The sequence below is a fragment of the Prionailurus viverrinus genome, chromosome C1, assembly GCF_022837055.1.
Source record: "Prionailurus viverrinus isolate Anna chromosome C1, UM_Priviv_1.0, whole genome shotgun sequence".
In the NCBI taxonomy this organism is placed as follows: Eukaryota; Metazoa; Chordata; class Mammalia; order Carnivora; family Felidae; genus Prionailurus; species Prionailurus viverrinus.
In genome coordinates, this window is record NC_062568.1 from 31,657,020 (window position 1) to 31,684,361 (window position 27,342).

Genomic DNA, 27,342 nt, shown 5'->3' on the forward strand with positions numbered 1-27,342 from the left:
ATAGTTATATTTCTTCTATTGCAATCTGGATGCTTTATATTTTAGTTTTTTCTTGCTTAATTGCTGTGGCTAGGCCTATTAGTATAATTTTGAGTAGAAGTACTGGGAATGGATATCCTTCTCTTGTTTTTGATATAAGGGAGAGAGCAGCCAGTCTTTTCATCATTAAATATAATGTTTACTGTAGGTTTTTCATAGAATCCTTTTATCAGGATGAGGAGGTTCCCTTCTATTCTTATTTCACTGAGTGTTACCAGGAAAAGGTATTGGATATTATCAAATGCTTTTCCTGCATTTATTAAGATGATTATGTGTTTGTTTGCTTTTTATTCTATTGATGTGGGCTCTTACATTATGAATATTGATCCAACCTTGCATAGGTTGGATAGATCCCACTTATCCACAATGTATAATTCTTTTTGTGTTTTGCCAGATTCAGTTTGCTAATATTTGGTTGATAATTTTTGTTTCCATATTCATAAGAGATATTGGTCTATAGTTTTCTTCCTTGTGTTGTCTTTGTATGATTTTAAAAACATTTTAATGCTGGTTATATAGAATGATTTATAAAAAGTGCCCTTCCCTTCTCTTTTTGGAAGAGTTTGTGAACAATTGGTATTAATTTTTCTTTAAATGGTAGAATTCAGCAGTCAAGCCATATGGCCTCGAGTTGTTCTTTGTTGGACTTTTTTTCTATTACTAATCTGATTACCTGTTGTAGATAATTCATATTTTGTATTCATTTCTTGAGTCAGTTTTGGTGGTTTATTTCTGTCTATAAATTTGTTCATTAAATCTATTATCTAATTTATTGGCATATGGTTGCTCATAATAATTTTTTTTTTATTTTTGTAAGGTCAGTAACAAAGTCTTTTATTTTTGATATCAGTAAATTGAATCATATCCCTTCAGTAAATGTAGCTAATTATTAGTCAATTTCATTGATGTTTCAGAAAGTCAAGTTGTGGTTTCAATGATTTTCTCTATTTTTCTATTTTCTATCTCATGAATGCTCATTGTGATTTTTATTACTTCCTTTCTTCTATCTGCTTTAGGTTTGATTTGCTCTTCTTTTCCATTGTCTTAGATTGAAGGTTAGATTATTGATTTGATATATTTCTTCTTTGTTAATATAGGCATTTAAAACTACAAATTTTCCTCTAAGCCTGGCTTTAGCAGCATTATATAATTTTTGTATGTAGAGTCTTCATTCCCATTCATTTAAAAGTATTAAAAGTATTTTATGATTTCCCCTTTTATTTCTTCTTTGATCTGTTATGTAAGAACATGTTGTTTACTTTCTACATATTGGTGAGATTCCCAAGTTTCTTTTTGTTAGTGATTTTTAATTCCATTCCATTATGATTGGAGAAATACTTTGTATCAGTTTAAAAGTTTAAAATGTATTAAATTTTTATTCTCTGCCCTACTAAATTGTCTATCCTGGAGAATGTGCTGTGTCACTTGAGAAGAATGTATATACTATTGCTGTTGGGTAAAGTGTTTTATAGATATCCGTTAGGCCTCGTCTTCTTACAGGGTTGACCGCACCTTATATTTTCTTGTTGATCTTCTGCCTAGTTATTCTAGTCATGATTGAAAGAAGGGCTTTGAAGTCTTCACCTGTTAGTTTTGAATTGTCCATTTCTTAATTTTGGTTAGTTTTTGCAACATGCATTTAGGTGCTCTGTTGTTAGATAACTATATGTTTATAATTGGATGAACTCTTTATTATTACAAAAATGCTTCTTTTTATCTCTCATAACATTTTTTAAATCTATTGTTTCTGATATCAGTACACTCCAGCTTTCTTATGATTGCACGATATGTCTTTTCCATCACTGTACTTTCATTCTTTTTTGTGTCTTTGAATCTAAACTGTATTTCCTATAGACACCATATAGTTTATTTATTTTTTTTTTTTGAACTGGAATCTGCATTTTATTTATTTTTTTTTTTTATTTATTTTTTTTTTTTTCTGAAATTTATTGACAAATTGGTTTCCATACAACACCCAGTGCTCATCCCAAAAGGTGCCCTCCTCAATACCCATCACCCACCCTCTCCTCCCTCCCACCCCCCATCAACCCTCAGTTTGTTCTCAGTTTTTAACAGTCTCTTATGCTTTGGCTCTCTCCCTTTCTAACCTCTTTTTTTTTTTTTTTTTTCCTTCCCCTCCCCCATGGGTTCCTGTTAAGTTTCTCAGGATCCACATAAGAGTGAGACCATATGGTATCTGTCTTTCTCTGTATGGCTTATTTCACTTAGCATCACACTCTCCAGTTCCATCCACGTTGCTACAAAAGGCCATATTTCATTTTTTCTCATTGCCATGTAATATTCCATTGTGTATATAAACCACAATTTCTTTATCCATTCATCAGTTGATGGACATTTAGGCTCTTTCCATAATTTGGCTATTGTTGAGAGTGCTGCTATGAACATTGGGGTACAAGTGGCCCTATGCATCAGTGCTCCTGTATCCCTTGGATAAATTCCTAGCAGTGCTATTGCTGGGTCATAGGGTAGGTCTATTTTTAATTTTCTGAGGAACCTCCACACTGCTTTCCAGAGCGGCTGCACCAATTTGCATTCCCACCAACAGTGCAAGAGGGTTCCCGTTTCTCCACATCCTCTCCAGCATCTATAGTCTCCTGATTTGTTCATTTTGGCCACTCTGACTGGCGTGAGGTGATACCTGAGTGTGGTTTTGATTTGTATTTCCCTGATAAGGAGCGACGCTGAACATCTTTTCATGTGCCTGTTGGCCATCCGGATGTCTTCTTGAGAGAAGTGTCTATTCATGTTTTCTGCCCATTTCTTCACTGGGTTATTTGTTTTTCGGGTGTGGAGTTTGGTGAGCTCTTTATAGATTTTGGATACTAGCCCTTTGTCCGATATGTCATTTGCAAATATCTTTTCCCATTCCGTTGGTTGCCTTTTAGTTTTGTTGGTTGTTTCCTTTGCTGTGCAGAAGCTTTTTATCTTCATAAGGTCCCAGTAATTCACTTTTGCTTTTAATTCCCTTGCCTTTGGGGATGTGTCGAGTAAGAGATTGCTACGGCTGAGGTCAGAGAGGTCTTTTCCTGCTTTCTCCTCTAAGGTTTTGATGGTTTCCTGTCTCACATTTAGGTCCTTTATCCATTTTGAGTTTATTTTTGTGAATGGTGTGAGAAAGTGGTCTAGTTTCAACCTTCTGCATGTTGCTGTCCAGTTCTCCCAGCACCATTTGTTAAAGAGGCTGTCTTTTTTCCATTGGATGTTCTTTCCTGCTTTGTCAAAGATGAGTTGGCCATACGTTTGTGGGTCTAGTTCTGGGGTTTCTATTCTATTCCATTGGTCTATGTGTCTGTTTTGGTGCCAATACCATGCTCTCTTGATGATGACAGCTTTGTAGTAGAGGCTAAAGTCTGGGATTGTGATGCCTCCTGCTTTGGTCTTCTTCTTCAAAATTCCTTTGGCTATTCGGGGCCTTTTGTGGTTCCATATGAATTTTAGGATTGCTTGTTCTAGTTTCGAGAAGAATGCTGGTGCAATTTTGATTGGGATTGCATTGAATGTGTAGATAGCTTTGGGTAGTATTGACATTTTGACAATATTTATTTTTCCAATCCATGAGCAGGGAATGTCTTTCCATTTCTTTAAATCTTCTTCAATTTCCTTCAGAAGCTTTCTATAGTTTTCAGCATACAGATCCTTTACATCTTTGGTTAGATTTATTCCTAGGTATTTTATGCTTCTTGGTGCAATTGTGAATGGGATCAGTTTCTTTATTTGTCTTTCTGTTGCTTCATTGTTAGTGTATAAGAATGCAACTGATTTCTGTACATTGATTTTGTATCCTGCAACTTTGCTGAATTCCTGTATCAGTTCTAGCAGACTTTTGGTGGAGTCTATCGGATTTTCCATGTATAATATCATGTCATCTGCAAAAAGCGAAAGCTTGACTTCATCTTTGCCAATTTTGATGCCTTTGATTTCCTTTTGTTGTCTGATTGCTGATGCTAGAACTTCCAGCACTATGTTAAACAGCAGCGGTGAGAGTGGGCATCCTTGTCGTGTTCCTGATCTCAGGGAAAAAGCTTTCAGTTTTTCCCCGTTGAGGATGATGTTAGCTGTGGGCTTTTCATAAATGGCTTTTATGATCTTTAAGTATGTTCCTTCTATCCCGACTTTCTCAAGGGTTTTTATTAAGAAAGGGTGCTGGATTTTGTCGAAGGCCTTTTCTGCATCGATTGACAGGATCATATGGTTCTTCTCTCTTTTTTTGTTAATGTGATGTATCACGTTGATTGATTTGCGAATGTTGAACCAGCCCTGCATCCCAGGAATGAATCCCACTTGATCATGGTGAATAATTCTTTTTATATGCCGTTGAATTCGATTTGCTAGTATCTTATTGAGAATTTTTGCATCCATATTCATCAGGGATATTGGCCTGTAGTTCTCTTTTTTTACTGGGTCTCTGTCTGGTTTAGGAATCAAAGTAATACTGGCTTCATAGAATGAGTCTGGAAGTTTTCCTTCCCTTTCTATTTCTTGGAATAGCTTGAGAAGGATAGGTATTATCTCTGCTTTAAACGTCTGGTAGAACTCCCCTGGGAAGCCGTCTGGTCCTGGACTCTTATTTGTTGGGAGATTTTTGATAACCGATTCAATTTCTTCGCTGGTTATGGGTCTGTTCAAGCTTTCTATTTCCTCCTGATTGAGTTTTTGAAGCGTGTGGGTGTTCAGGAATTCGTCCATTTCTTCCAGGTTGTCCAATTTGTTGGCATATAAGTTTTCATAGTATTCCCTGATAATTGTTTGTATCTCTGAGGGATTGGTTGTAATAGTTCCATTTTCATTCATGATTTTATCTATTTGGGTCATCTCCCTTTTCTTTTTGAGAAGCCTGGCTAGAGGTTTGTCAATTTTGTTTATTTTTTCAAAAAACCAACTCTTGGTTTCGTTGATCTGCTCTACAGTTTTTTTAGTTTCTATATTGTTTATTTCTGCTCTGATCTTTATTATTTCTCTTCTTCTGCTGGGCTTAGGCTGCCTTTGCTGTTCTGCTTCTAGTTCCTTTAGGTGTGCTGTTAGATTTTGTATTTGGGATTTTTCTTGTTTCTTGAGATAGGCCTGGATTGCAATGTATTTTCCTCTCAGGACTGCCTTTGCTGCGTCCCAAAGCGTTTGGATTGTTGTATTTTCATTTTCGTTTGTTTCCATATATTTTTTAATTTCTTCTCTAATTGCCTGGTTGACCCACTCATTCGTTAGTAGGGTGTTCTTTAACCTCCATGCTTTTGGAGGTTTTCCAGACTTTTTCCTGTGGTTGATTTCAAGCTTCATGGCATTGTGGTCTGAAAGTAAGCATGGTATAATTTCAATTCTTGTAAACTTATGAAGGGCTGTTTTGTGACCCAGTATATGATCTATCTTGGAGAATGTTCCATGTGCACTCGAGAAGAAAGTATATTCTGTTGCTTTGGGATGCAGAGTTCTAAATATATCTGTCAAGTCCATCTCATCCAATGTCTCATTCAGGGCCCTTGTTTCTTTATTGACCGTGTGTCTAGTTGATCTATCCATTTCTGTAAGTGGTGTATTAAAGTCCCCTGCAATTACCACATTCTTATCAATAAGGTTGCTTATGTTTATGAGTAATTGTTTTATATATTTGGGGGCTCCGGTATTCGGTGCATAGACATTGATAATTGTTAGCTCTTCCTGATGGATAGACCCTGTAACTATTATATAATGTCCTTCTTCATCTCTTGTTACAGCCTTTAATTTAAAGTCTAGTTTGTCTGATATAAGTATGGCTACTCCAGCTTTCTTTTGGCTTCCAGTCGCATGATAAATAGTTCTCCATCCCCTCACTCTCAATCTAAAGGTGTCCTCAGGTCTAAAATGAGTCTCTTGTAGACAGCAAATAGATGGGTCTTGTTTTTTTATCCATTCTGATACCCTATGTCTTTTGGTTGGCGCATTTAATCCATTTACATTCAGTGTTATTATAGAAAGATACGGGTTTAGCGTCATTGTGATGTCTGTATGTTTTATGCTTATAGTGATGTCTCTGGGACTTTGTCTCACAGGGTCCCCCTTAGGATCTCTTGTAGGGCTGGTTTAGTGGTGACAAATTCCTTCAGTTTTTGTTTGTTTGGGAAGACCTTTATCTCTCCTTCTATTCTAAATGACAGACTTGCTGGATAAAGGATTCTTGGCTGCATATTTTTTCTGTCTAGCACCCTGAAAATCTCTTGCCAATTCTTTCTGGCCTGCCAAGTTTCAAAAGAGAGATCAGTCACGAGTCTTATAGGTCTCCCTTTATATGTGAGGGCACGTTTACCCCTTGCTGCCTTCAGAATTTTCTCTTTATCCTTGTATTTTGCCAGTTTCACTATGATATGTCGTGCAGAAGATCGATTCAAGTTACGTCTGAAGGGAGTTCTCTGTGCCTCTTGGATTTCAATGCCTTTTTCCTTCCCCAGTTCAGGGAAGTTCTCAGCTATGATTTCTTCAAGTACCCCTTCAGCACCTTTCCCTCTCTCTTCCTCCTCTGGGATACCAATTATGCGTATATTATTTCTTTTTAGTGTATCACTTAATTCTCTAATTTTCCCCTCATACTCCTGGATTTTTTTATCTCTCTTTTTCTCAGCTTCCTCTTTTTCCATAACTTTATCTTCTAGTTCACCTATTCTCTCCTCTGCCTCTTCAAGCCGAGCTGTGGTGGTTTCCATTTTGTTATGCATTTCGTTTAAAGCATTTTTCAGCTCCTCGTGACTGTTCCTTAGTCCCTTGATCTCTGTAGCAAGAGATTCTCTGCTGTCCTGTATACTGTTTTCAAGCCCAGCGATTAATTTTATGACTATTATTCTAAATTCACTTTCTGTTATATTATTTAAATCCTTTTTGATCAGCTCATTAGCTGTTGTTATTTCCTGGAGATTCTTCTGAGGGGAGTTCTTCCGCTTGGTCATTTTGGATAGTCCCTGGCGTGGTGAGGACCTGCAGGGCACTTCCCCTGTGCTGTGGTGTATACCTGGAGTTGGTGGGCGGGGCCGCAGTCAGACCTGATGTCTGCCCCCAGCCCACCGCTGGGGCCACAGTCAGACTGGTGTGTGCCTTCTCTTCCCCTCTCCTAGGGGCGGGATTCACTGTGGGGTGGTGTGGCTCGTCTGGGCTACTTGCACCCTGCCAGGCTTGTGATGCTGGGGATTTGGCGTATTAGCTGGGGTGGGTAGGCAAGGTGCTCGGGGGCAGGAGGGGCAGGCTTAGATCGCTTCTCCTTAGGTGATCCACTTCAGGAGGGGCCCTGTGGCAGCGGGAGGGAGTCAGATCCGCTGCCGGAGGTTTGGCTCCGCAGAAGCGCAGAGTTGGGTGTTTGCGCGGAGCGAGCAAGTTCCCTGGCAGGAACCGGTTCCCTTTGGGATTTCGGCTGGGGGATGGGCGGGGGAAATGGCGCTGGCGAGCGCCTTTGTTCCCCACCAAACTGAGCTCTGTTGTCAGGGGGCTCAGCAGCTCTCCCTCCCTTTGTCCTCCAGCCTTCCCGCTTTCCGAGCAGAGCTGTTAATTTCTGACCTCCCAGACGCTAAGTCGCGCTTGCTGTCGGAACACAGTCCGCCCGGCCCCTCCGCTTTTGCAAGCCCGACTCGGGGGCTCTGCTTGGCCGGCGAGCCGCCCCTCCGCCCCGGCTCCCTCCCGCCAGTCCGTGGAGCGCGCACCGCCTCGCCACCCTTCCTACCCTCTTCCGTGGGCCTCTCGTCTGCGTTTGGCTCCGGCGACTCTGTTCTGCTAATCCTCTGGCGGTTTTCTGGGTTATTTAGGCAGGTGTAGATGGAATCTAAGTGATCAGCAGGACGTGCGGTGAGCCCAGCGTCCTCCTAAGCCGCCATCTTCCCATATAGTTTAATCATATTTCAAATCCAGTCTGACAGACTCTGACTTTTGATTGGATTGTTTAATGTATTTAAGTTTATGTTAGTGTTGATAGAGAGGGATTTATGTCTACCATTTTACTTTTGGTTTTCTGTATGTCTCCTATTTTTTTGTTTCTTTTTTCCTTCCTTGCTGCTTTCTTTTATGAAGTGAGTATTTTCTAATATGGCATTTTGATTTTTTAAATATATTTTTATTACATATTTTAAATTGTTTATTTAATGGTTTTTCTAAAACTGACCAGATACATCTTAAGTTGTGAAAATTAGCTTCAGCTTTTCAGTATGTCTAAACTCAGCAAACAACTATTGAGAATAAGAGAGTAAATTGGTTAAGTATCACATGAAAGTAGTGATTTTCAGTTTATCAATATTCTTGAATAAGAGGTGGAGATAGAAGAAGTGATATATGTGAATTGTTACACATTTTGTCTAATTGTAAAATTGTAATAGGTCCATTAAGTAGGTTGTCTATTCAACAGAGAAAATTGAGATTAAGTGACTTGCCCGGTCACATAACTAATGAAGGATGAAACCAGGCTTCAGTCTGCTTGATCCCAAACCCCATGATTTTTACTTATAACATAAAATCCAGAGGAATGTAAATATAAACGTTTTTAATTTTTAAGTTTGAAATAATGTTAGATTTACAGAAAAGTTGCAAAAAAAGATAAGTACAGAGAGTTCCCATATACCCTCCCTCTTGAGGCAGCCTAAGCTAATGTATAAAAGTTCTTTCCAATGCTTACTAAAATTACTTTAATAATAATTAAATTCTTAAATAATTAAATATTTAAAATAAATTAATTGAGCTCAAATTCAAGATGGGGAAATTCACAGTAGTGAGAAATAAGAGTTAACCCAAAGTAAGAGAGGGTGTGATGCTGAACAATAGGAATATAGGAACCAGATATAAGTCTTAAAGTTGATGACCTTTAGTTTTAATTTCTACTAAGAAAGAGCAGTAAAGACCATAAGCCTTTCAGCTACCAATACAAGGCTGGAATTAAAAGGAGCTCCTATAAATGAACTGGGGACTGGAAAATTCTCTATTGCAGTCCTATGGAGGCAATAAGAAAGTTTGTTGTTGTTCATCTAGGATTTTGGATAAAAGGAAATCATCCCCTAGAAGCTGGAAACCCAAGCTTGTTTTCGTCAATAAACAACAGCTCTTAGACATGGTGAGTACTCAATATTTGCTAAATATTTACATTTTACAAAGGGACATTCTCTTCTATGTTCCCTAGGACTTCTGTGAACACACGTTGGTAAGCAATACATGTCACTTTGCACCAATGAGGCATCAAAACATATGCTCCCCAAGTAAAGTCATACTCAGCCTTTATTTTGCCACCATGTAAGGGGTTGTTAAGAGTCCTTTTGAGGAACACGATGATGCTGAGTGGCATTCAGGAAAGTAAGACCTGGCAGTCGCTGGCAGGAAGGCCTGGTGCTCCCTGGCTTGACTGACATCTGAGTGCGTGATTTCCCAGCAGATGAGATGTTGTAGTCTGTGGACACATGGAGGGAGGGGCAGGTGTTGACCTCTGACCCACAGCCTCTGGCATTTCCTTTTTTCCTCAATTGAAAAACCATTTACAGTAAATTGTTAATGTTGTGTTCATTCAACTTTGTCCCTAATGCCACCAGCCATTAGCCAATGCTTCACATGGTGCTGTAAAGACTGTTCTCTCTCTCTCTAGAAAAATGGAAGTATTACTTTTAAAGTTTGAAATATATATTTTATCCCTGTATCTCAGGTTAGATAATGAAGAGCTCTAGCAGCTTTATTATATTGGGGTGGGGTGAAAGATGAATTTATCATAATGTGGCAGAAAAATCCAGAATTTCAGATGGAAGAAAACAGCTTTCTATTAATCTCAGAATCTGATGGACCTGACTTTGATCGGTAGCTATATGACTTTAAGCAAATTGCTTAACAGTCCTGAACATTATCTGTTCTTTTATCTGTAAAATAATAATAATACCTCCTTAATAGAGTTAATTATTAATACTATATACAAAATACATAATATACATAATAATATAATTAATACATTATGTAAAGTATTATATACAACTGATGTAAAGCTCACTGAGTCTTTAAAAATAATTATTCTTTCTGTTTCCATTTTCCTTTTCTTCCACCAAATAACCTTTATTATTCTGTAACCCAGTTTCATGTGCTTATTATTTGTTTTGCATGGTATGTTTCTGGTGATATTCTGGAGATGGGCAAGGTGGGAACAGACTTTATTGTTTTTTCATGTGTGTAGTTGTCTCTGGGCTAAAGTTCTTTCCTGTCCAGTGGTCCTCAGTAAGGATGATCATGGAAAAAATGAATACCTGTTCACTATCTGTTGCAATTACTATATACTGCACTTATTCTAAGATTCGTCTACTGCTCCCACATGAGGGTTTGTAATGGTTACTATGGCTATATAACAACTCCAGACCTTAGTTTCTTTAAACAATGGCAGCATTTATTTTGTTCATGAATCTGCACGTTGGCCAAGGATTGATGGGGATAGCTCCTCTCTGCTCATCTTGGGTCACTCTGGGTGGCTTGAAGGTTGGAGTCTGGGGTCATCTAAAGACTAGGCACTCTCATATCTAGAGGTGGATGCTGAAAGGACTGAAACAGTTAGAATATGGAATTGATAGGGATCCTCAGGCAGCTCTCCTAAAAATTTATATTATCCTAGATTTGCTCTGAGACCTTTTACAATGAGAGGTTGTGTAATAGAGCAGTGAAAAGCACGGCTATGAATATGAGATACCTTTCTGACTCTGGGTAAGATGCTTTGCCTCTGACTCTTTTTCTATAAAATGGGAATGCTATTTCTACTACTAGCCCCACAGTATGAGAGTGAGTTAAGTGCTTAGACTAGCACCTACCATGCAGAAAAGATTAGACACACCGTTTACTATTGCTATTTAGCTCTCCTAAGTTTCACCATGCCTCTTTGATAGAGAAGAATTCCATGCTTGTTCCTAACTGAGGTGAGGCAGCAGTACAGAGAAATCCTGTTCTTTCCACCAAGTAATAACAGATAGCTCTCTTATTTCCCATATATCATTCCTTTTAGATATAGTCTAGAGAAGGTAGATGACCCTGGAGGTTGTAAAACTATTAAGCAAAGTGGAGGACAAGGCATATAATCACTGGCATGTGAAAGAAAGCTTGAATGCTTTTCAGATGAAAAGATAAGAAGAAATTCTAATGGCTAACTTGCTTTGCTATCTTACTCTATTATGCACTGCTTCTAAGCCCCCAAATAAGTATAATTTAATATTTATTTGAATTATCTCATTGCATTATCACATCAAGCAGGAACAATATCGAGATTTTTGAAGGTAAGGTAACTGAGATACAAAAAGTAAAAAGTATTTCATACAAAGTTATATAGACTGGGATTCAAACTCAGGTTGTCTTGTTTTCACATCTATGCTCTTAACCACTGTGTCATTTAAAAAAAAATCCTGAGTAGCTTCCATTCTGAGGTAAGTAGATTGATATCTGTATATATTGGCATAGGTCCAGGCAGAAGGAAGGGGTATGAACAGGGATCTTCCCCAAACCAAAATATTACTACTTAGGTAAAATTCCTTGGACCATAAACTTGTGTGTACATAACCACGATTCTCCTCTCTTGGTTTGGGAAGATATACAAATTCTTTATTTACAATTGGGAGAAAACAAGACAGATGTGATGAGCATTTCAGCAAATATACATGGTCTCTTATCAACAGCAAAATGTTTGGGAAACTGGCAAAATGTTGGGTCAGGAAACCCAACCACAGAGCCACTTTGGGCTTGGAAACAAAGGTTCCTTTAAATACTTGAAAGATATGAACCCTATTGCTATTGTTAAGCACATAGAAGAAAGGAATCAACTCTGGAAAAGAGAAGAGGCATCTTATGATAATGAAATGGTCACTTGTCAGACATTAAGTCTAAGAAAAATGTATAAACAAAGGGCATAAAGAAACAATCAATTTCCTCAAAGGTGCTGTTTTAGGGAATGACTGTTCTTTACAGATAATTGCAACTTGAGTAATATTTTATTCCTTTCAATTCATGTGAAATGATTTTGCCATTGGTTATTTTTTTTTATTAGCTAAGGAAACACATTACCTCCATTTAATGCAGGTTTTATTTTATCTTCACCTGCTTTTCAAAGGAGGTTCTAGGCTATTTTAGGCTTTATGAAAAGCAATATTCTTCTCCAGAGAGGACATGAATAATATCCTGTGCTCTTAGGAAACATTCTGGTATCTATGAAAGCATGAAACTTTGGGGTACAATGTAGTATTCTGGAAATGTCACTCATCTTTTTTGGAGGCCTTGCTTCCCATACTAATTTTACTTCCAAATAGCTGTATGGTTTGATCAGATTCCTGGTTCTCAGTTTCCCTGTCTAAAATAACAAGGTTATTCTCTAAGTAAGCAAGCTGCTATCTAGCTCTTAAATTTTATGGGTTCTTTGATCAGTAAGCACATTTACAAATCATTCTAGTTTTAATCTTGGTAAACTACAGGGGCGTATACAATAATCTTGAACTCAGAGATGGATGAATTTTGTTCAAGTAAAAGTTGTTCCACATAATAATGGAGTTAAAGAAAAAGTGGTTCTTCTTCCCAGGGTTTTGGATTCTTAGTGGGTAAGCCAGGATTAGAAATAACTGCCCTGCTTATTTCACAGGGTGGAAGATCAAATACAAAGTCCTTTTGAAGCCATATTTCTTTTTGTTACTCACCCTAGGCTAATGAGAGCAGAGTCTTGTCTTTCTTCTCCCTGAAGCCCAGACAGTCCATGACATGGCATGATACCCAAAGCATAACATTTTAAATGAATGAATTAAAACCTTTTTTTTTTCTGGGACAACTCCATGGAATCTTTGTGACTTTCACAAACAAACCGTGGATTTGCACTATGATAGTAAAAGTATGTGGAGGTTAGATTTGTGCTATGATGGTCACGGACACGCAGTTGCTCCTCAATCATCAGCACCCTTTTGATAATAATGATGTACATGCTTTGTTCATTAGTTTGTGAAATCTGGATTCCTTGCTTTTACTTTATGAATCTGTATGATATATTTAGTATAGACAAAAAAATTTAATGTGAATTTTCCAAACTATTCCCTCTTTTAACTGAAAATTTAAGGCAAGCAAATTTCAAGTGTAAATATTCAGGTTTTTGAAGTGTGGAATTAACCAGCCATTATTGGTGACTTGGTTTATCCATTGATAGCTGCTGGAAGGTTCTTTCTGCTTTCTTTTTTCATTGATGCATTGTTCTATGCTGTTTTCATGGGTGCATTAATTGTTAAGGACTCATTTTGTAGACAATTGATAATGTGAATTTGCTGAAAAGTACAATGCAAAAGTTTTGACTGAATTTGTTTCTTGGCCTCCTTTTAATTAATCAGTCTCATTTAGAATTCTTGGAATGGGTATTTGAGACCAATGGTGTAGAACAAAAAATCTACTGGATGGAGAAATAATAGATCTGGTAAAAGTTGAATAAATAAATTCAAATATGTTTGATTTTAATTAAATGAGTTTGGTGATTCCTAATGGGTTGGCATTACACTTTGGAGGTTTTCAGAGAGTTACGAAACTTTAAATTGAAAAAAATATACTGTAAAATCAAAGTTCAGCTAGTAAATGATTTATTTCATCAATTCATTTGAATACACCATCCATCCTTAGCATTTCTGAGGACTGTACATTATAACTACGTGGCTGAATATAATGCCTAATAATTTGCAGATTGCTTTGTTGGTCCTGACATATCTCGCCATTTATAATGAAGAGACTCTTGTGAATAAGCATTGTAACCTTCACAAGCTTTCGAGAAGGCCAAGTTGAAGTGAAAAAACAAAGCCCTGTAAAACCACCTCACTATAAATTGGCTTTAGTCTGAATGCTGTTTTCCTTGGAATATAGGGAATGTTTTTATTCTTGTCTTGGACCTCATGTAGCATTTTTCTTAGACTTTGCAATGAAGGATTTTATTGGGCTCTATTATTTGTTCAAGTGTTTTCATAGCTAGATAGTAAGGACATGAAGGGGTTAGAGAGATTAATAATGCAAAGAATGCACATTGCCGACAGAATAGGAGTAATTTCTTTTAATATTGCAAAGTTCATTAATAAAAGACTACCTCATAATTTTAAAAGCTATGGCAATGCCATCATACAAGGACAATGTGAGTGTTAGGTGAGTTTTGTATGTGTCTTCCACACAGTGCTCAGTGCCACTCTTAACAACTTTACCAACAATTTACCCTTCTGAAGGTTGCTTGATTTTTCATGTAGAAGTGTCTCTTACTTTCCTTTGATAGGAAAATACAGAGGTGAAATGATAGGCTATTTGTAGATGTTAATTTGAAAGAAAATCCTTTCCTTTCAAAAATATGTTTTCATTGTTTTGATGGCATCAGGACTTATCTTTTTAAATGAAATCTGTGTACAGCAATATCAGTATCTTTTTTTTAAAAAGTTTATTTTGAGAGAGACAGAGACAGCGTGAATGGGTGAGGGGCAGAGAGAGAGAGAGAGAGAAGATCCCAAGCAGGCTTTGATGCTGCCAGTTCAGATCCCCATATGGGGCTCAAATTCATGAAACTGTGAGATCAGGACTTGAGCTGAAACCAAAAGTCAGATGCTTAACCAACTGAGCCACTCGGGTGCCCCAATACCAACCAGTATCTTCTACAAAAATGTTTTGCAGATAAGCAAAAGTAAATAATGTGGTTATATTTAGTCATAGACTCTTTTGGAAAAAAGGCAGGAGATTTGGACTGTAGTTTGATTAGCTATTATTATTTCGGGAAAGTCACAGGAGTGTATTGCATTAAACTTTAATGTAATCCTCACTACTTCAGCTTCTTTGGGATGGAAACATACAATAAAGTGCGCTGTGGAGACAACAATTAATCCATTTAAGGAAGGTATTTGGGTAGAAAATAGTTTAACTTGCTTTATAAAAATAGGTGATTTGTTAAGGAAATATTTCTATTGTTTTTCTTTTTTATTGCTATATAATTGGCATGTACCAGTACTAGTCTCAGATATATACATAGTGACTTGATATTTGTATATATTGCACAATGATCACCACAATGTCTAGTTAGTTTCCATCACCACACAGTTACAAATTTTTTTCTTGGGATGAGAACTTTTAAGATCTACTCTCTTAAACACATTTGAATGTATGATTTAGTGTTTCAACTATAATCACCATGCTATAAATTCCATCCCCCAACTTGTTTATTTTATAACCAGAAGGTTGTAACTTTTGACTCCCTTCACCCATTTTGTCCATCCCCAAACCACCACCTCTGGCAACTACCAGTCTGTTCTCTGTATCTATGAGTTGGGTTATTTTTTTTTCCTTTTAGTTTCCACATATAAGTGAGACCATACAGTATTTGTCTTTCTCTGCCTGACTTGGTTCACATAATGCTCTCAATGTCCATCAGTGTTGTCGCAAATGGCAAGTTTTCCATATATATGTATATAGACACACACACACACACATACACACACACACACATCACACTTTCTTCATCCATTCATCCATGGATAGATACTTAGGTTGCCTCCATGTCTTGGTTATTATAAATAAGGATGCAATGAGCATGAGAGTGCAGATATCTTGTCGAGTTAGTGTTTTCATTCCCTTTAAATAAATATCCAGAGTGGAATTTCTGGATCATATGGTAACTCCATTTTTACTTTTTGAGGAACCTCCATACTGTTTTCCATAGTGGCTGTACCAGTTTACATTGCCACCAACAGTGTACAAGTGTTCCCTTTTCTTCACATCCTTGCTGATACTTGTTATTTCTTGTCTTTTTGATAGTAGCCATTAAAACAGTTGTGAGGTGATATCTCATTGCGTTTGATTTGTATTTCCTTGATGAATAATGATATTGAGCACTTTTTCATGTACCTGTTGGCCATCTGTATTTCTTCTTTGGAAAAAAAGTCTATTCAGATCCTCTGCTCATTTTAAATTAGATTGTTTTTTTGCTATCGAGTTGTATGAATTCTTTATATATTTTGGGTATTAACTCTTTATCAGATATATGATTTGCAAATATTTTCTCCCATGTAGTAGACTGCCTTTTCATTTTGTTGACTGTTTCCTGTGCTGTACAAAAAGATTTTGCTTTTTACCTTTTCAGTTTGATGTAGCCCACTTGTTTATTTTTACTATTGTTCTCTTTGCTTTTGGTTTCAAATAAAAAAAAATCATTGCCAAGACCAGTGGGAAGGAGCTTACCCCTTAAGTTTTCTTCTAGGAGTTTTATCACTTACATTCAAGTGTTTAATAAATTTTGAGTTGATTTTTGTGGCTATTGTAAGATGGGAGTCCAGTTTCATTCTTTGGCATGTGGCTATCCAGTTTTCAAAAAAACCCCACCATTTATTGAAGAGACTGTTTTTTCCATCTATTATGTTGTTGACTTTTTGTCAAAAATTAATCAATCATATATGCATGGGTTTATTTCTGGCTATTATGTTCCATTGATGTATGTGTCTATTTTTATGTCAATACCATACTGTGTTGATTACTGTAGGTTTGTAAAATAGTTTAAAATGTTTATATTTTAATATTGTTTATAAATATGTATTAGGCTATGTAATGTATCTAGAAAATTTTATATTTATTAAAGTTCTATAGTTTATTAATATCAGATACAAGGCAGTATATAGGAAAGAATCCTAGAGTAGGAATGAAGAAATCTGTTTTTTGCCTTTTCAACTCTCTTAAGGTATGTGATCCTGGGTAAATGACTTAACATTTCTAGGATTCAATTTTCTGAACCATATAGTTTATGGGGTAGATTAGATGACTTTAAGATAATTTTGACTCATGTATTTCATGATTCCATGATCATAAATTATAATACACTGAACTCTTAAAATGGCAGAAATGACGGGATAATGCATTTCTTTATAAGTAATTCTTAAATAATTGTATTAAAGAGGCAACCAATTGTATTTCTTAAGCATTTTATTTTTTAATAGTAAAAAACACTCAATAATAACATTTCTAATTAGTACTACTCTCCTATTTTTAATTCAACATCATATTATTATTACTAGACCTATTATTAAAAAGCTTACTAGTTGTCTCATTCTAATTCTTTCCTGCCTGGTAAATAGATGGTAAAATTCTGGTAAAATTCTGTCTCTTCTGTCCGCTGCGAGGATGTTATATGAACCTAACTAGTGATGATACTAGGAGAAGCCTATCAGGCAGAGGTAAGCCCATTGTATTGTGAGCCAAGAGGTTGAAAGCCAAGATGAATTCAATAATGGAAATAATTCTTTAATTTTGGCATTGCAATTTCCAATCATGGGCCCAGTTTAATTTTTTGACAAAGATCCATTGATTCACTCATTCATTCATTCACCTGTATTTATTGGGTACTTGTCATTGTACTAATGCAGGAGATAGAGATGAATACCCTCAAGATGTTCAATCTCATGCTCACTTTGAATATTCTTCTTGACAGTTTTTAAATTTGATTTAAGCTAAAGTAGTGGCTTCTGGGTTTTTTTTTCCACAAAAGGCCATTCGAATTTACAAATCGTATTCAGCTAGCATTCATATAGAGTGGTACTTTTGAGTCTAGATTGTCACCTCAATTTGCCTTCCAACCCCCTGCAAACATTTTGTTATGAGTATCATCACTGTTGTTTAATTAATGACTGATTTACTTAAGAATTAAGATGCATGGTACATGCAGAAATGGAACATAATAGCTCAGAAATAACCCCATGCATATATGGTTGATTAATTTTTGACAAAAAGTCAACAACATAATAGATGGAAAAAACAGTCTCTTCAATAAGTGGTGTTTTTTTTTTTTAATTGGATAGCCACATGCCAAAGAATGAAACTGGACTCCCATCTTACAACAGCCACAAAAATCAACTCAAAATTTATTAAACACTTGAATGTAAGAGATAAAACTCCTAGAAGAAAACTTAAGGGATAAGCTCCTTACCACTATTTCCTTCCCACATTTTCTGCTTTATTGTTTCTCACCACTGACTTTCAAACTAGTGGGGTGGTGGGAGCAGATGTTCCCTCTTCATCTCTGGACACCTTAGGCAGATTCCATAGTTTCCTTAGTACTTTTCTCAAGTAATAGTTTCTGGTGTGATAAAATAATATTCTATTATCAAAGCATTACTATTTATTCCCATTTAAAGCGTTTTCCATACCCTTGGAATCTGTTCTTGGTAATCTGTTCTGGTTACCATTGCTAAGTATCAAACCACCTCAAAGCTTTAGTGGCTTTACACCACAACAGTAATTTGTTTTTCTCATCAACCTATAATTTGGACACAGCTAGGTGGGAATAGCTAATTTCTATCCCACATATATCAGCTGAGGTGAGTCTGTTGGTGGCTAGAAGATCCCTTTCACAAGGCTGGCAGGTAGGTTCAGAATGTTGTCTGGGAAGCAGCCAGGACTTAGTTTCTCTTTACATAGAATTCTTCTCCACCTGCTTAGACTTTCTCACAATATGGTGAATCAGTTCCAAAAGCAATATACCAAGAGAACAAATATGAGAGTACATTATGCTGCTTCAGGTCCTTTGGGATCTGAGTGGAGGAGGGAGTGAAAGGGGGTGAAAGGGGAGTGAAAGGGAGTGGAGGGGGCAGGAAATGAGAAGGTATCATTTGATTGGTCAGGTAGTAATCTGGCATTAGTGTTCTCTGGGTTTTAGGGATAGCCAAAAGCTTGATCTTTCTCTTCTTGGGAGATTTTGTGGCCTTTTAGAGTACCCACACTTAACAGGGACTCCTTGCACTGTTCTCTAAAGCAAGTGATGCTCCTTCAACTGGAGCCTTATAAGTTCTTCCTTTGGATCATTTTCTGGTGTACAAACCACACAGACTTTGTTGTTGTTGGTGGTGGGGGGGTGGTGACCTAGTTCTGGTATTCAGAATTAATGACTTAATCTTATTCAAGCCCAGCTCCTTTCAAAGGGCGTCCTTCTGTCCATCACAGATAGAAATGAAATTTTCTCACATTGTAGCTGCCTTTAAAAAAAAAAAAACATTATCAGCGACAGCTTCCGTTCATGTAACCTTTTATAAGGACTCAACTACTATTACCCAAATCACAAGAGACTTATCTCAAACTTTTTAGGAGGTTCATAAGGTTCATCCTTTCCCCAAAATGGGTCTGAAGTTGGTAGCTAGAAGTTCCTCTCTTTTTCAGGAGAATGGGAAACACAAAATACCCCAACAGCTTACTCCTTAGAGTCTCTCTCTAAGATAGAACCATTTTTTATCTGTCTTCATTATCTCCTTTTAGATAGTCTTGAGATGTAGGTGATAGGCTTCAAGTGGCAGAGCCAGGTTTTGTCTACCATATTAATAAATCCTGAGTATATATTCTGGTACTACATAGGATATGTAAACATTTAGTAACTTAAGGTTTTTGTTCTCAGTGTTGGATACTTGCTAACAACTGAGATAACAGTGTCCCACTTTCACATCCTATAACATAGGCATTTTAATTACATATAAATTCTTTGACCTTAAGATCACATATTTTGTTGGTATACAGAGCAATTATATACCTAGTCAAATGAATAACTAAAGGACTAAAGAAATTCCCCTTTCCAGGAACACCCACAAGCCAACTCACATCACTGAAGGTATATTTCTAACTGGCAGGTCTTGCACTGCAGTGTTCAAGTTCTTATATCATTATGGTGGGTACAGTTTTGTGGCACTGTGTGGAGTCTGGAATAAAATTAGTCATTGTTTCAATGCAGTCAATAAAATAAGTTGAGCTCATTGTATTCACAGAGCAGGCATGTGTAACCAGCACATCTGGCATTGTCTGAAATGTAGGTGAATTCCCAAAGATGGAAATTCAATTTCTTGTAGCTCATAGAGACGTAAACTCTACTCACTACAGTCCATAGACCAGAAAGAAACTTAAAAATTTTTAATTGGGAAAGAAACATAATGGTTTGAGGCATATAGTGCTTCAAACCAGATTAACATTAGCTTAAACCTGGTCTCCTATATAAAAAATATGTATTGAGAAAATACTGTTGGGACTTTCTGCCAGACAATGAAGAGAAGACTAAGATCCCCCACCCCCACCCCAATCAAGGAGGTAAGAAGTCTGGAGGCTCAATCAATATATGTTTGATTATCAGCTGAATATCATATAAGAACAAATATCTAATACAGTCCATGGGCATTGGATGGGCATAGTACATTCAATGGGCATTGAGTAAATGTTTTTTAAGCACATAGACAAACAAATAAATAGTGAAGAGGTTGGATTGAGCTGTCCCAGGGCACCAGCAATAGTCAGGAAAGATCTTGTGGGTCAAAAGGGAGGTTCTTGATGTTTTATTTTATCGGTTAACTCCTAATTGATGTGACTGCAGTATGATGAATGAAATTGTTTTGCTTGGATAAGATAGATTTCACTATTTCAGTGACTTGAATAGGAGAAAAGATTGAGTCATTGCCTTGGGAATGAAATAAATGGAGGAAAGGAAAGAATAAATCAGGTGAAGATGAAAACCCTCAGCTTGGGGCTGTCTTTATATTCAGCCATAGAATCACTGCAGAAACTTTCCTACTCTACTTTTCACGTTAATCTTACAAACACAGTCCATAAGTGGGACGGGAGGTAGAGTTTTGTTTATTTTTAATGGTGAGGTTTTTTTTTTTCCTTTTAATCGTGTCAGTACTCAAGTGGTAGATTTGGCCACAGGCTGCAATTGAAACTTTTTCTTTTAAGTTTTGAAGAGGAGCAGAGTTGACCTGGCTTACTTAAATTTATTGTGAGAAGTTTTTCTTAAATGAAATTCTGGCTTTGGGAAAGGGAACTTGAGTGATAGAGAAGTAGGAGAGGGGTGGAGGATGTTTGATTTAACCAGTGCAGAGTTTTAATGCTTAAGGGAAGTATACCTTAACCTTCCAGAAATGAGGCAAGAAAGTGTTTCATTCAAACGGAAAAAATACCATGAAGACGCACTGACTAGCTGCACCATTTACCATCACACAGTACAGGTTACTTAAATTTTTAGCTAGTTGATTCTCTTATGCTGTGAACCTTATTGTTGATTTTGTTTCCTAAATGTATTTTCTAACCTGTAAGTACCTATGGGTAGAGGCCTTCTAAATGTCAAAACCTGAGAGAAAATCATTGCCCCTATACTTCTGTATTATACTTGTTTGCCGAAAAAAATCATTTGAAACCTTTTTTTCCTGTCTTAAAGAAAGATCTTCAACAGGGCCATTCTGCTGAATAATTAGTTTGTGCAAACATACCTTTGCACCCTTGAGTGAGAGCTTTTACTTTTTAAGCATTGTTAGAGAAACCCCAGTGTATGAAATGAATTTAGAGGATGCCTTCCTCCTTCAGACAAACTCTTCACCCTTCCCACTCAGAAAGGTTCTGATTTGTGGTTAAGTATTATTCTAATTTGTGTGTGTATGTTAAAAACAGTTCTGTTCAACACAGAACTGAAAGGTTGTACTGTTCTTCTTTATTCATGTGTTGATGTTTGTTTGAATTTGTGTATTAGAGCTGGCATCTCTGTGGTTTATTTTAGGTTATAAATTCTTAGAGGACAGGAATTGTTACTCTCAGATTAACTTTGTATATCTTCCAGCATGGGTCTATGTATATACAAAAGCTTAATGCATTCAATCTGTTGAAAAATTACTGGGTCTGGGATTCTTCAAGGGTAAAATTGTATTCTATAATATTTTTACTTAAACATGGAATCCATCCAGATTGATTCTTTCACAGAGCTGTCCCAGTGTAAGATTATATATGAAGGAGAATGAAAGCAAAATGCTTTCGTTTTACCAACATGTAAGAACAGAGGGGGGATAACTCACACCTAATGTGCATCTACTGTATGACAGGTAATCTCTTTTACACAGGTTACCTCAGTGACTATTCACAAGGTAAGAGGGAGAGGATTATAAAGGGTATCTGAACCATCATAGTATTTAGAGTAGACTTTGAGTTCCTATTGAATTCCTTTTAATTCCTATTCTGCTACTAAACTGTGTAATCCTGAGAATTTTACTTAACTTCTCTGAAACCCTGTTTACTAATTATAATACCTATATCACAGAATAATTATAAGAATTGTAAATGGATGTTATTGTTATCAAAGGAGGAATTACTGTGCTCATTTGATAAATGAGGAAACTGAGGACAGTAGTATTACATGATTTACCCAAGGTCACATTGCAAATGCCTGGCAGGTTTTCTCCTCCAAGTCCTATGAAAACTTAAGAAGTGAACAGCATTAGAAAGAATATGGTTAACTTGGGCTTTGGATATAATTGTGCTGAGAGGTGTTCTCAACACTGAGCAAGGAGCAGTGATCATATCTGAGTAGCAGTACAATGGAGAAGATAGGCTGGGGTGTTTGCCATTTGTATTAGTTAAGATGAGATTTGCTCATGAGTGAAAGGGAACCCAAAACAGCAATGGATTTAAGAAGATAGAAGTATGCTTCTCCTTCATGTAAATGTAGGCAGTCTAGAGTTGATGTGTTGATACCAGAAGGGTTCATTTAGTCTGACTTGGTCTTGTGTTCTGCAAGCAGGAGCTTCCATCTTGTGGTTCCAAGTGGCTACTTGGTGTCTTGCCAGTCTATCTACATTTTATACAGCAGGAAGGAAGGAAAAAGGAGAAGGCATGCTCTCGCCCTCTTGGAACCCTTCCAAAAAGTTGTGTTCACCACTTCTACTTATACTCCATTGGCCAGGTTGTAGTCACATGACCACACAAGATGCAAGAAGCCATGAGCTTATCTGGGAGTTCTGTGACTGAGTTTCCTTGGAGGACAGATATTGGGGGACAACCAAAAGTCTCTGCCACACTGTTTATCTGGTTTTTGTGTGTATGTGTGTGTTTGCCAAACTGGTTTGAATGAAGTTGTTTCTTTTCTACTTATTCCTATACTTTCAATTTGATTAAGAAACTATTTTTATTAAGAAGGGGTTTTACCTTCATAGTTGGAATATTTGGGTTTTCAACTATAGACATAATTCATTCAAAGGAGTATATAAAATGTTCTACAAATTGTTTTATTAATAAGATGTTATCAAAACTAAGTTTTAATGATGATAGCATTTTACTTTAAAAAATATACATGATAATGACTATTTAAAGAAATGAAATGTCTAGGAATAATTAGCACTTCTCTTAGTAAAATGTAACTCCTTTTTATATATTTAATCTATATCTAACTTGTAGCGAGGCTTGAGTAAATCACAAACTTAACTTGCTATACTGTAACCCAAGAACCATTTCATACCTGCCTTTGTATCCTGGGCAAACTACTCTATAATAGGTTTTAGCCTACTAGTAGGTAGAAGAGGCTAAATAGCCAGTAAATGAATAAATAGAAGAATGAATACTTAGAGTATAAGATGAAGTAATGTGTCCCTCCAAAGTAGAGAAATAATTTTAGCCTTAATCTTTTGTAGTTTTAGGGTAGCTTTATTTCATATGTCCAGACATTAGGACTTCAGAAGATTTTCATTTCAAAAGCCCTTGAAGAAATCTGTTTCTCAGGCAGAATAAATCTTTGGGAGTTGTTAATAGCTTATAAGGAGGAAAGTCCTGGTTAGTCTTCTAAGCATCTTCTTTCTTCTTTGATTTCTTTCATTTGCCCTTAGACTTCTAGAAAAACAAAGGAACCATTCTAGAAGAATAGTTAAGTCAGCTTTCATGGAAACACAATGATAGTCATTGTCTCATTAACTTTTGAGTTTCTATAAAATCTTATAAATGCTTTAGAACCTAAGGTACAGATTTAACATAAAAATAACATTGTTTTTCCTGCATATCATACAGGTAGCTGATGATTATAGAAATAAGAGAAAAATATATAGGCATGATTCATAATCATTTCCAGTCACTTAGAGTTTATATAATTTAAAAAACACTTCAATATATTTTTCCAGAGTTTTCCCCTTTCTCCCTCACTTCTGCCTTGTGCCTTTCCTCTCTTTTTTCTTTCTTCCTTCTTTCTCTCATTATATCTATAAAAACAAATCATATTGCAGATACAATTTGATATCTTCTTTATCACTTAAAATCATAAGTGTCCATGTCATTAATTATTTTTTGATGAATGATTTTGAATACTATCACATATTTCTATAGTATGGAAATAGTATAATCAAGCATTTCCTTATTGTTGAGTATTTTTGTATAGCACAAGGTTTTATATGATGCTGCCATAAATATCTTTATATGATTAATTGACATCTTTCTAATTTCCTTATGCTAGATTTCTAGTTGTGGGATTCCCAAGTCAAATATATATCACCTTTGAAAGATTGCAAATAGTTGTTACTCTTTTATGTGCCAAAAAGAGACTGTTTGCATTTCCAGCTATGTGGGAGTTTAATATAAGGAATTCATACCCCAAACCATAAGATACATAAGAATGAACTTAGCTAAAGAGGTAAAAGGTCTCTACTCTGAAAACTACAAAACACTCATAAGAGAAATTAAAGATGACACAAAGAAATGAAAAAACATTCCATGCTCATGGATTGGAAGAACAAATATTATTAAAATGTTTATACTATGCAAAGTAATCTAAAGATTTAATGCAAACCCTATCAAAATACCAACAACATTTTTCACAGAGCTAGAACAAAGTACTAAAATTTGTATGGGGCCACAGAAGATCCCAAATAGTCAAAGCAACCTTGAAAGAAAAGCAAAGCTGGAGGTATCACAATTCTTGACTTCAAGTTATATTACAAAACTGTATTGATAAAGACAGTATGGTATCAGCACAAAAATAGACACATAGATCAGTGGAACAGCACAGAAAACTCAAAAGTGAACCCGTAACTATATGGTCACGTAATCTTCAACAAAGCAGGAAAGAATATCCAGTGGAAAAATGACAGTCTCTTCAATGAGTGGTGTTGGAAAAACTGGACAACAACATGTAAAAGAATTAAATTGGACCACTTTCTTACATCCTACACAAAAATAAATTCAAAATGAATGTGAGAGCTAGAGGAGAACACAGGTATTAATGTCTTTGGCATTTGCTATAGCAACTTCCTTCTAGATATATCTCTGGATCAATGGAAACAAAAGCAAAAATAAACTATTGAGACTTCATCAAAATAAAAATCTTCTGCACAGTGAAGAAAACTGTCAACAAAAAATCAACAAAACCTAAATGGAAGAAGATATTTACAAATGAAATAGTGATAAAGGGTTAGTATCCAAAATCTATAAAGAACTTATAAAATGCAATACCCAAAAACATAATCTAATTAGAAATGGGCAGAAAACATGAATAGACATTTTTCCAAAGAAGATATACAGATGGCCAACAGACATATGAAAACATGCTCAACATCACTCATGATCAGAGAAACACAAATCAAAACTACAAAGAGATATCACCTCACATCTGTCAGAGTGGCTAAAATTAACACAAGAAACAGATGTTAGTGAGGATGCAGTGACTCTTTCACTGTTGGTGGGAATGGAAACTGGTGAAGCCACTGTGCAAAATAGTAGGGAGATTCCTCAAAAAGTTAAAAATAGAACTACCCTATGATCCAGCAATTGCACTGCTAGGTATTTACCTAAAAATAAAAAAATACTAATTCAAAGTCATACATGCATCCCAGTGTTTATAGCAGCACTATGTATAATAGCTAAATTATGGAAACAGCCCAAGTGTCCATTAACTGATGAATGAATAAAGAAGTGGTAATGGAATATTACTCAGCCATAAAAAATAATGAAATCTTGCTATTTGCAACGATGTGGATGGAGCTAGAGAGTATTATGCTAAGCGAAATAACTCCGAGAAAGACAAATACCATATGATTTCTCTCATATGTGGAATCTAAGAAATAAATGATCACAGGGAAAAAAGAGGCAAATAAAGAAACAGAGTCTTAACTATAGAGAACAAACCAGTGTTTACCAAAGGGGAGGTTATGGGGAGTAAGGAGGTCACTTGTGATGAGCACTGAATGTTGTATGTAAGTGTTGACTGATATTGCACTGCATGTTAACTAACTAGATTTTAAATAAAAGTTTAAAAAGTGTGGAAAAAAAGAAATGTTAAGTTCTTCAGGTAGAAGGAGTATAAAAAGAGCCAGTGTCTTGGATCTAAACAATGAAAAGGAGTGATCTTGAAATAAAATGACTTGTAGTAAATTAGAATTTATTTTATGTAGTTTATGTAATTGTGTAATACTATTTATATGATATTCTGGAAAAAAAGCAAAACTATTGGAGATGAAAAACAGATGAGTGTTTTCCAGTGCTTAGGGTGAAGGAAAATATAGTTTATAAAGGGAAAATATAAAGGTATTTTTAGGATGATGGAATTATTCTGTATGGTACAGAGGTTGTAGATGTATTCATCAAAACCCATGGAACTATATACCACAGAGAGTAAATTTTACCTTATGCAAACTAAAAATAATGTTAAGATATTGGGGTAGGGGTGGGGGAGGGGACCAGAATGAATTTCAGACTGCAGCAAATGATTGTATCTATAATACAAGTATGTCACTTGACCACACTGAAGAGGTTGAGGAGGAAAGGAACTGACATAAGTAACTTAGGAAGATAGTGTTTTGACTAGGAATGTAAAACCAAAGATAAATAAAAGTTATACAAAGCAAAAAAGTACTAATTATTGTAGGAGATTAGCATAAGAAGAGATTGGTTGGTAAGATTTAAAGAGAACTTTAAAGAATCTAGAAATAGCAGATATAAGGAGCAGTCACTATCTCAGTAATAGAGCACCCAGTGAGAGTCCCATGGACACAATCCCCCTGCTTTTGTGGCTCACTAAATAGCAGAGAAGCAGCTGTGGTGCCACCCTGGTGGGAATTGCTGGAAATCTGTCCCCTTAGGAGGGATAGCTGTTCCTGGAGCATATCACTACAAAACCACCCAAGTAGGACCCCAGAAGTAGCTTGCCATTGGACTACTGGCCACCGTGCACTACAGGAATTAGGTGCTGCAGAAGGTGGTCTGGGCAGGAACACCAGAATCAGGAAAGAAAACTCTTCCCTCCTGCAATATTTTTCCACTGCTCTCTACTGACAAAGCCTAGCACCCTGCTAGCTGGCAAGGGAAAAATAGCTAAAGCATATTCCCATTTTCTCAGAATGGACAATGAAGGGTTAATCTGGAGCTGAGAGGCAATTAGCATATTTTGTATCACAATACAAAGTTTCAAATACTCCTACATTTGGAATTGGAAACATTGATGTGTGGTCTAACCCTTTCTGTTCCTATTTTACTTCACAATGTTATTTAGGTGTTTGATAAGCAGTATTTATCTACTCCCAGCCCTTATATATAAAA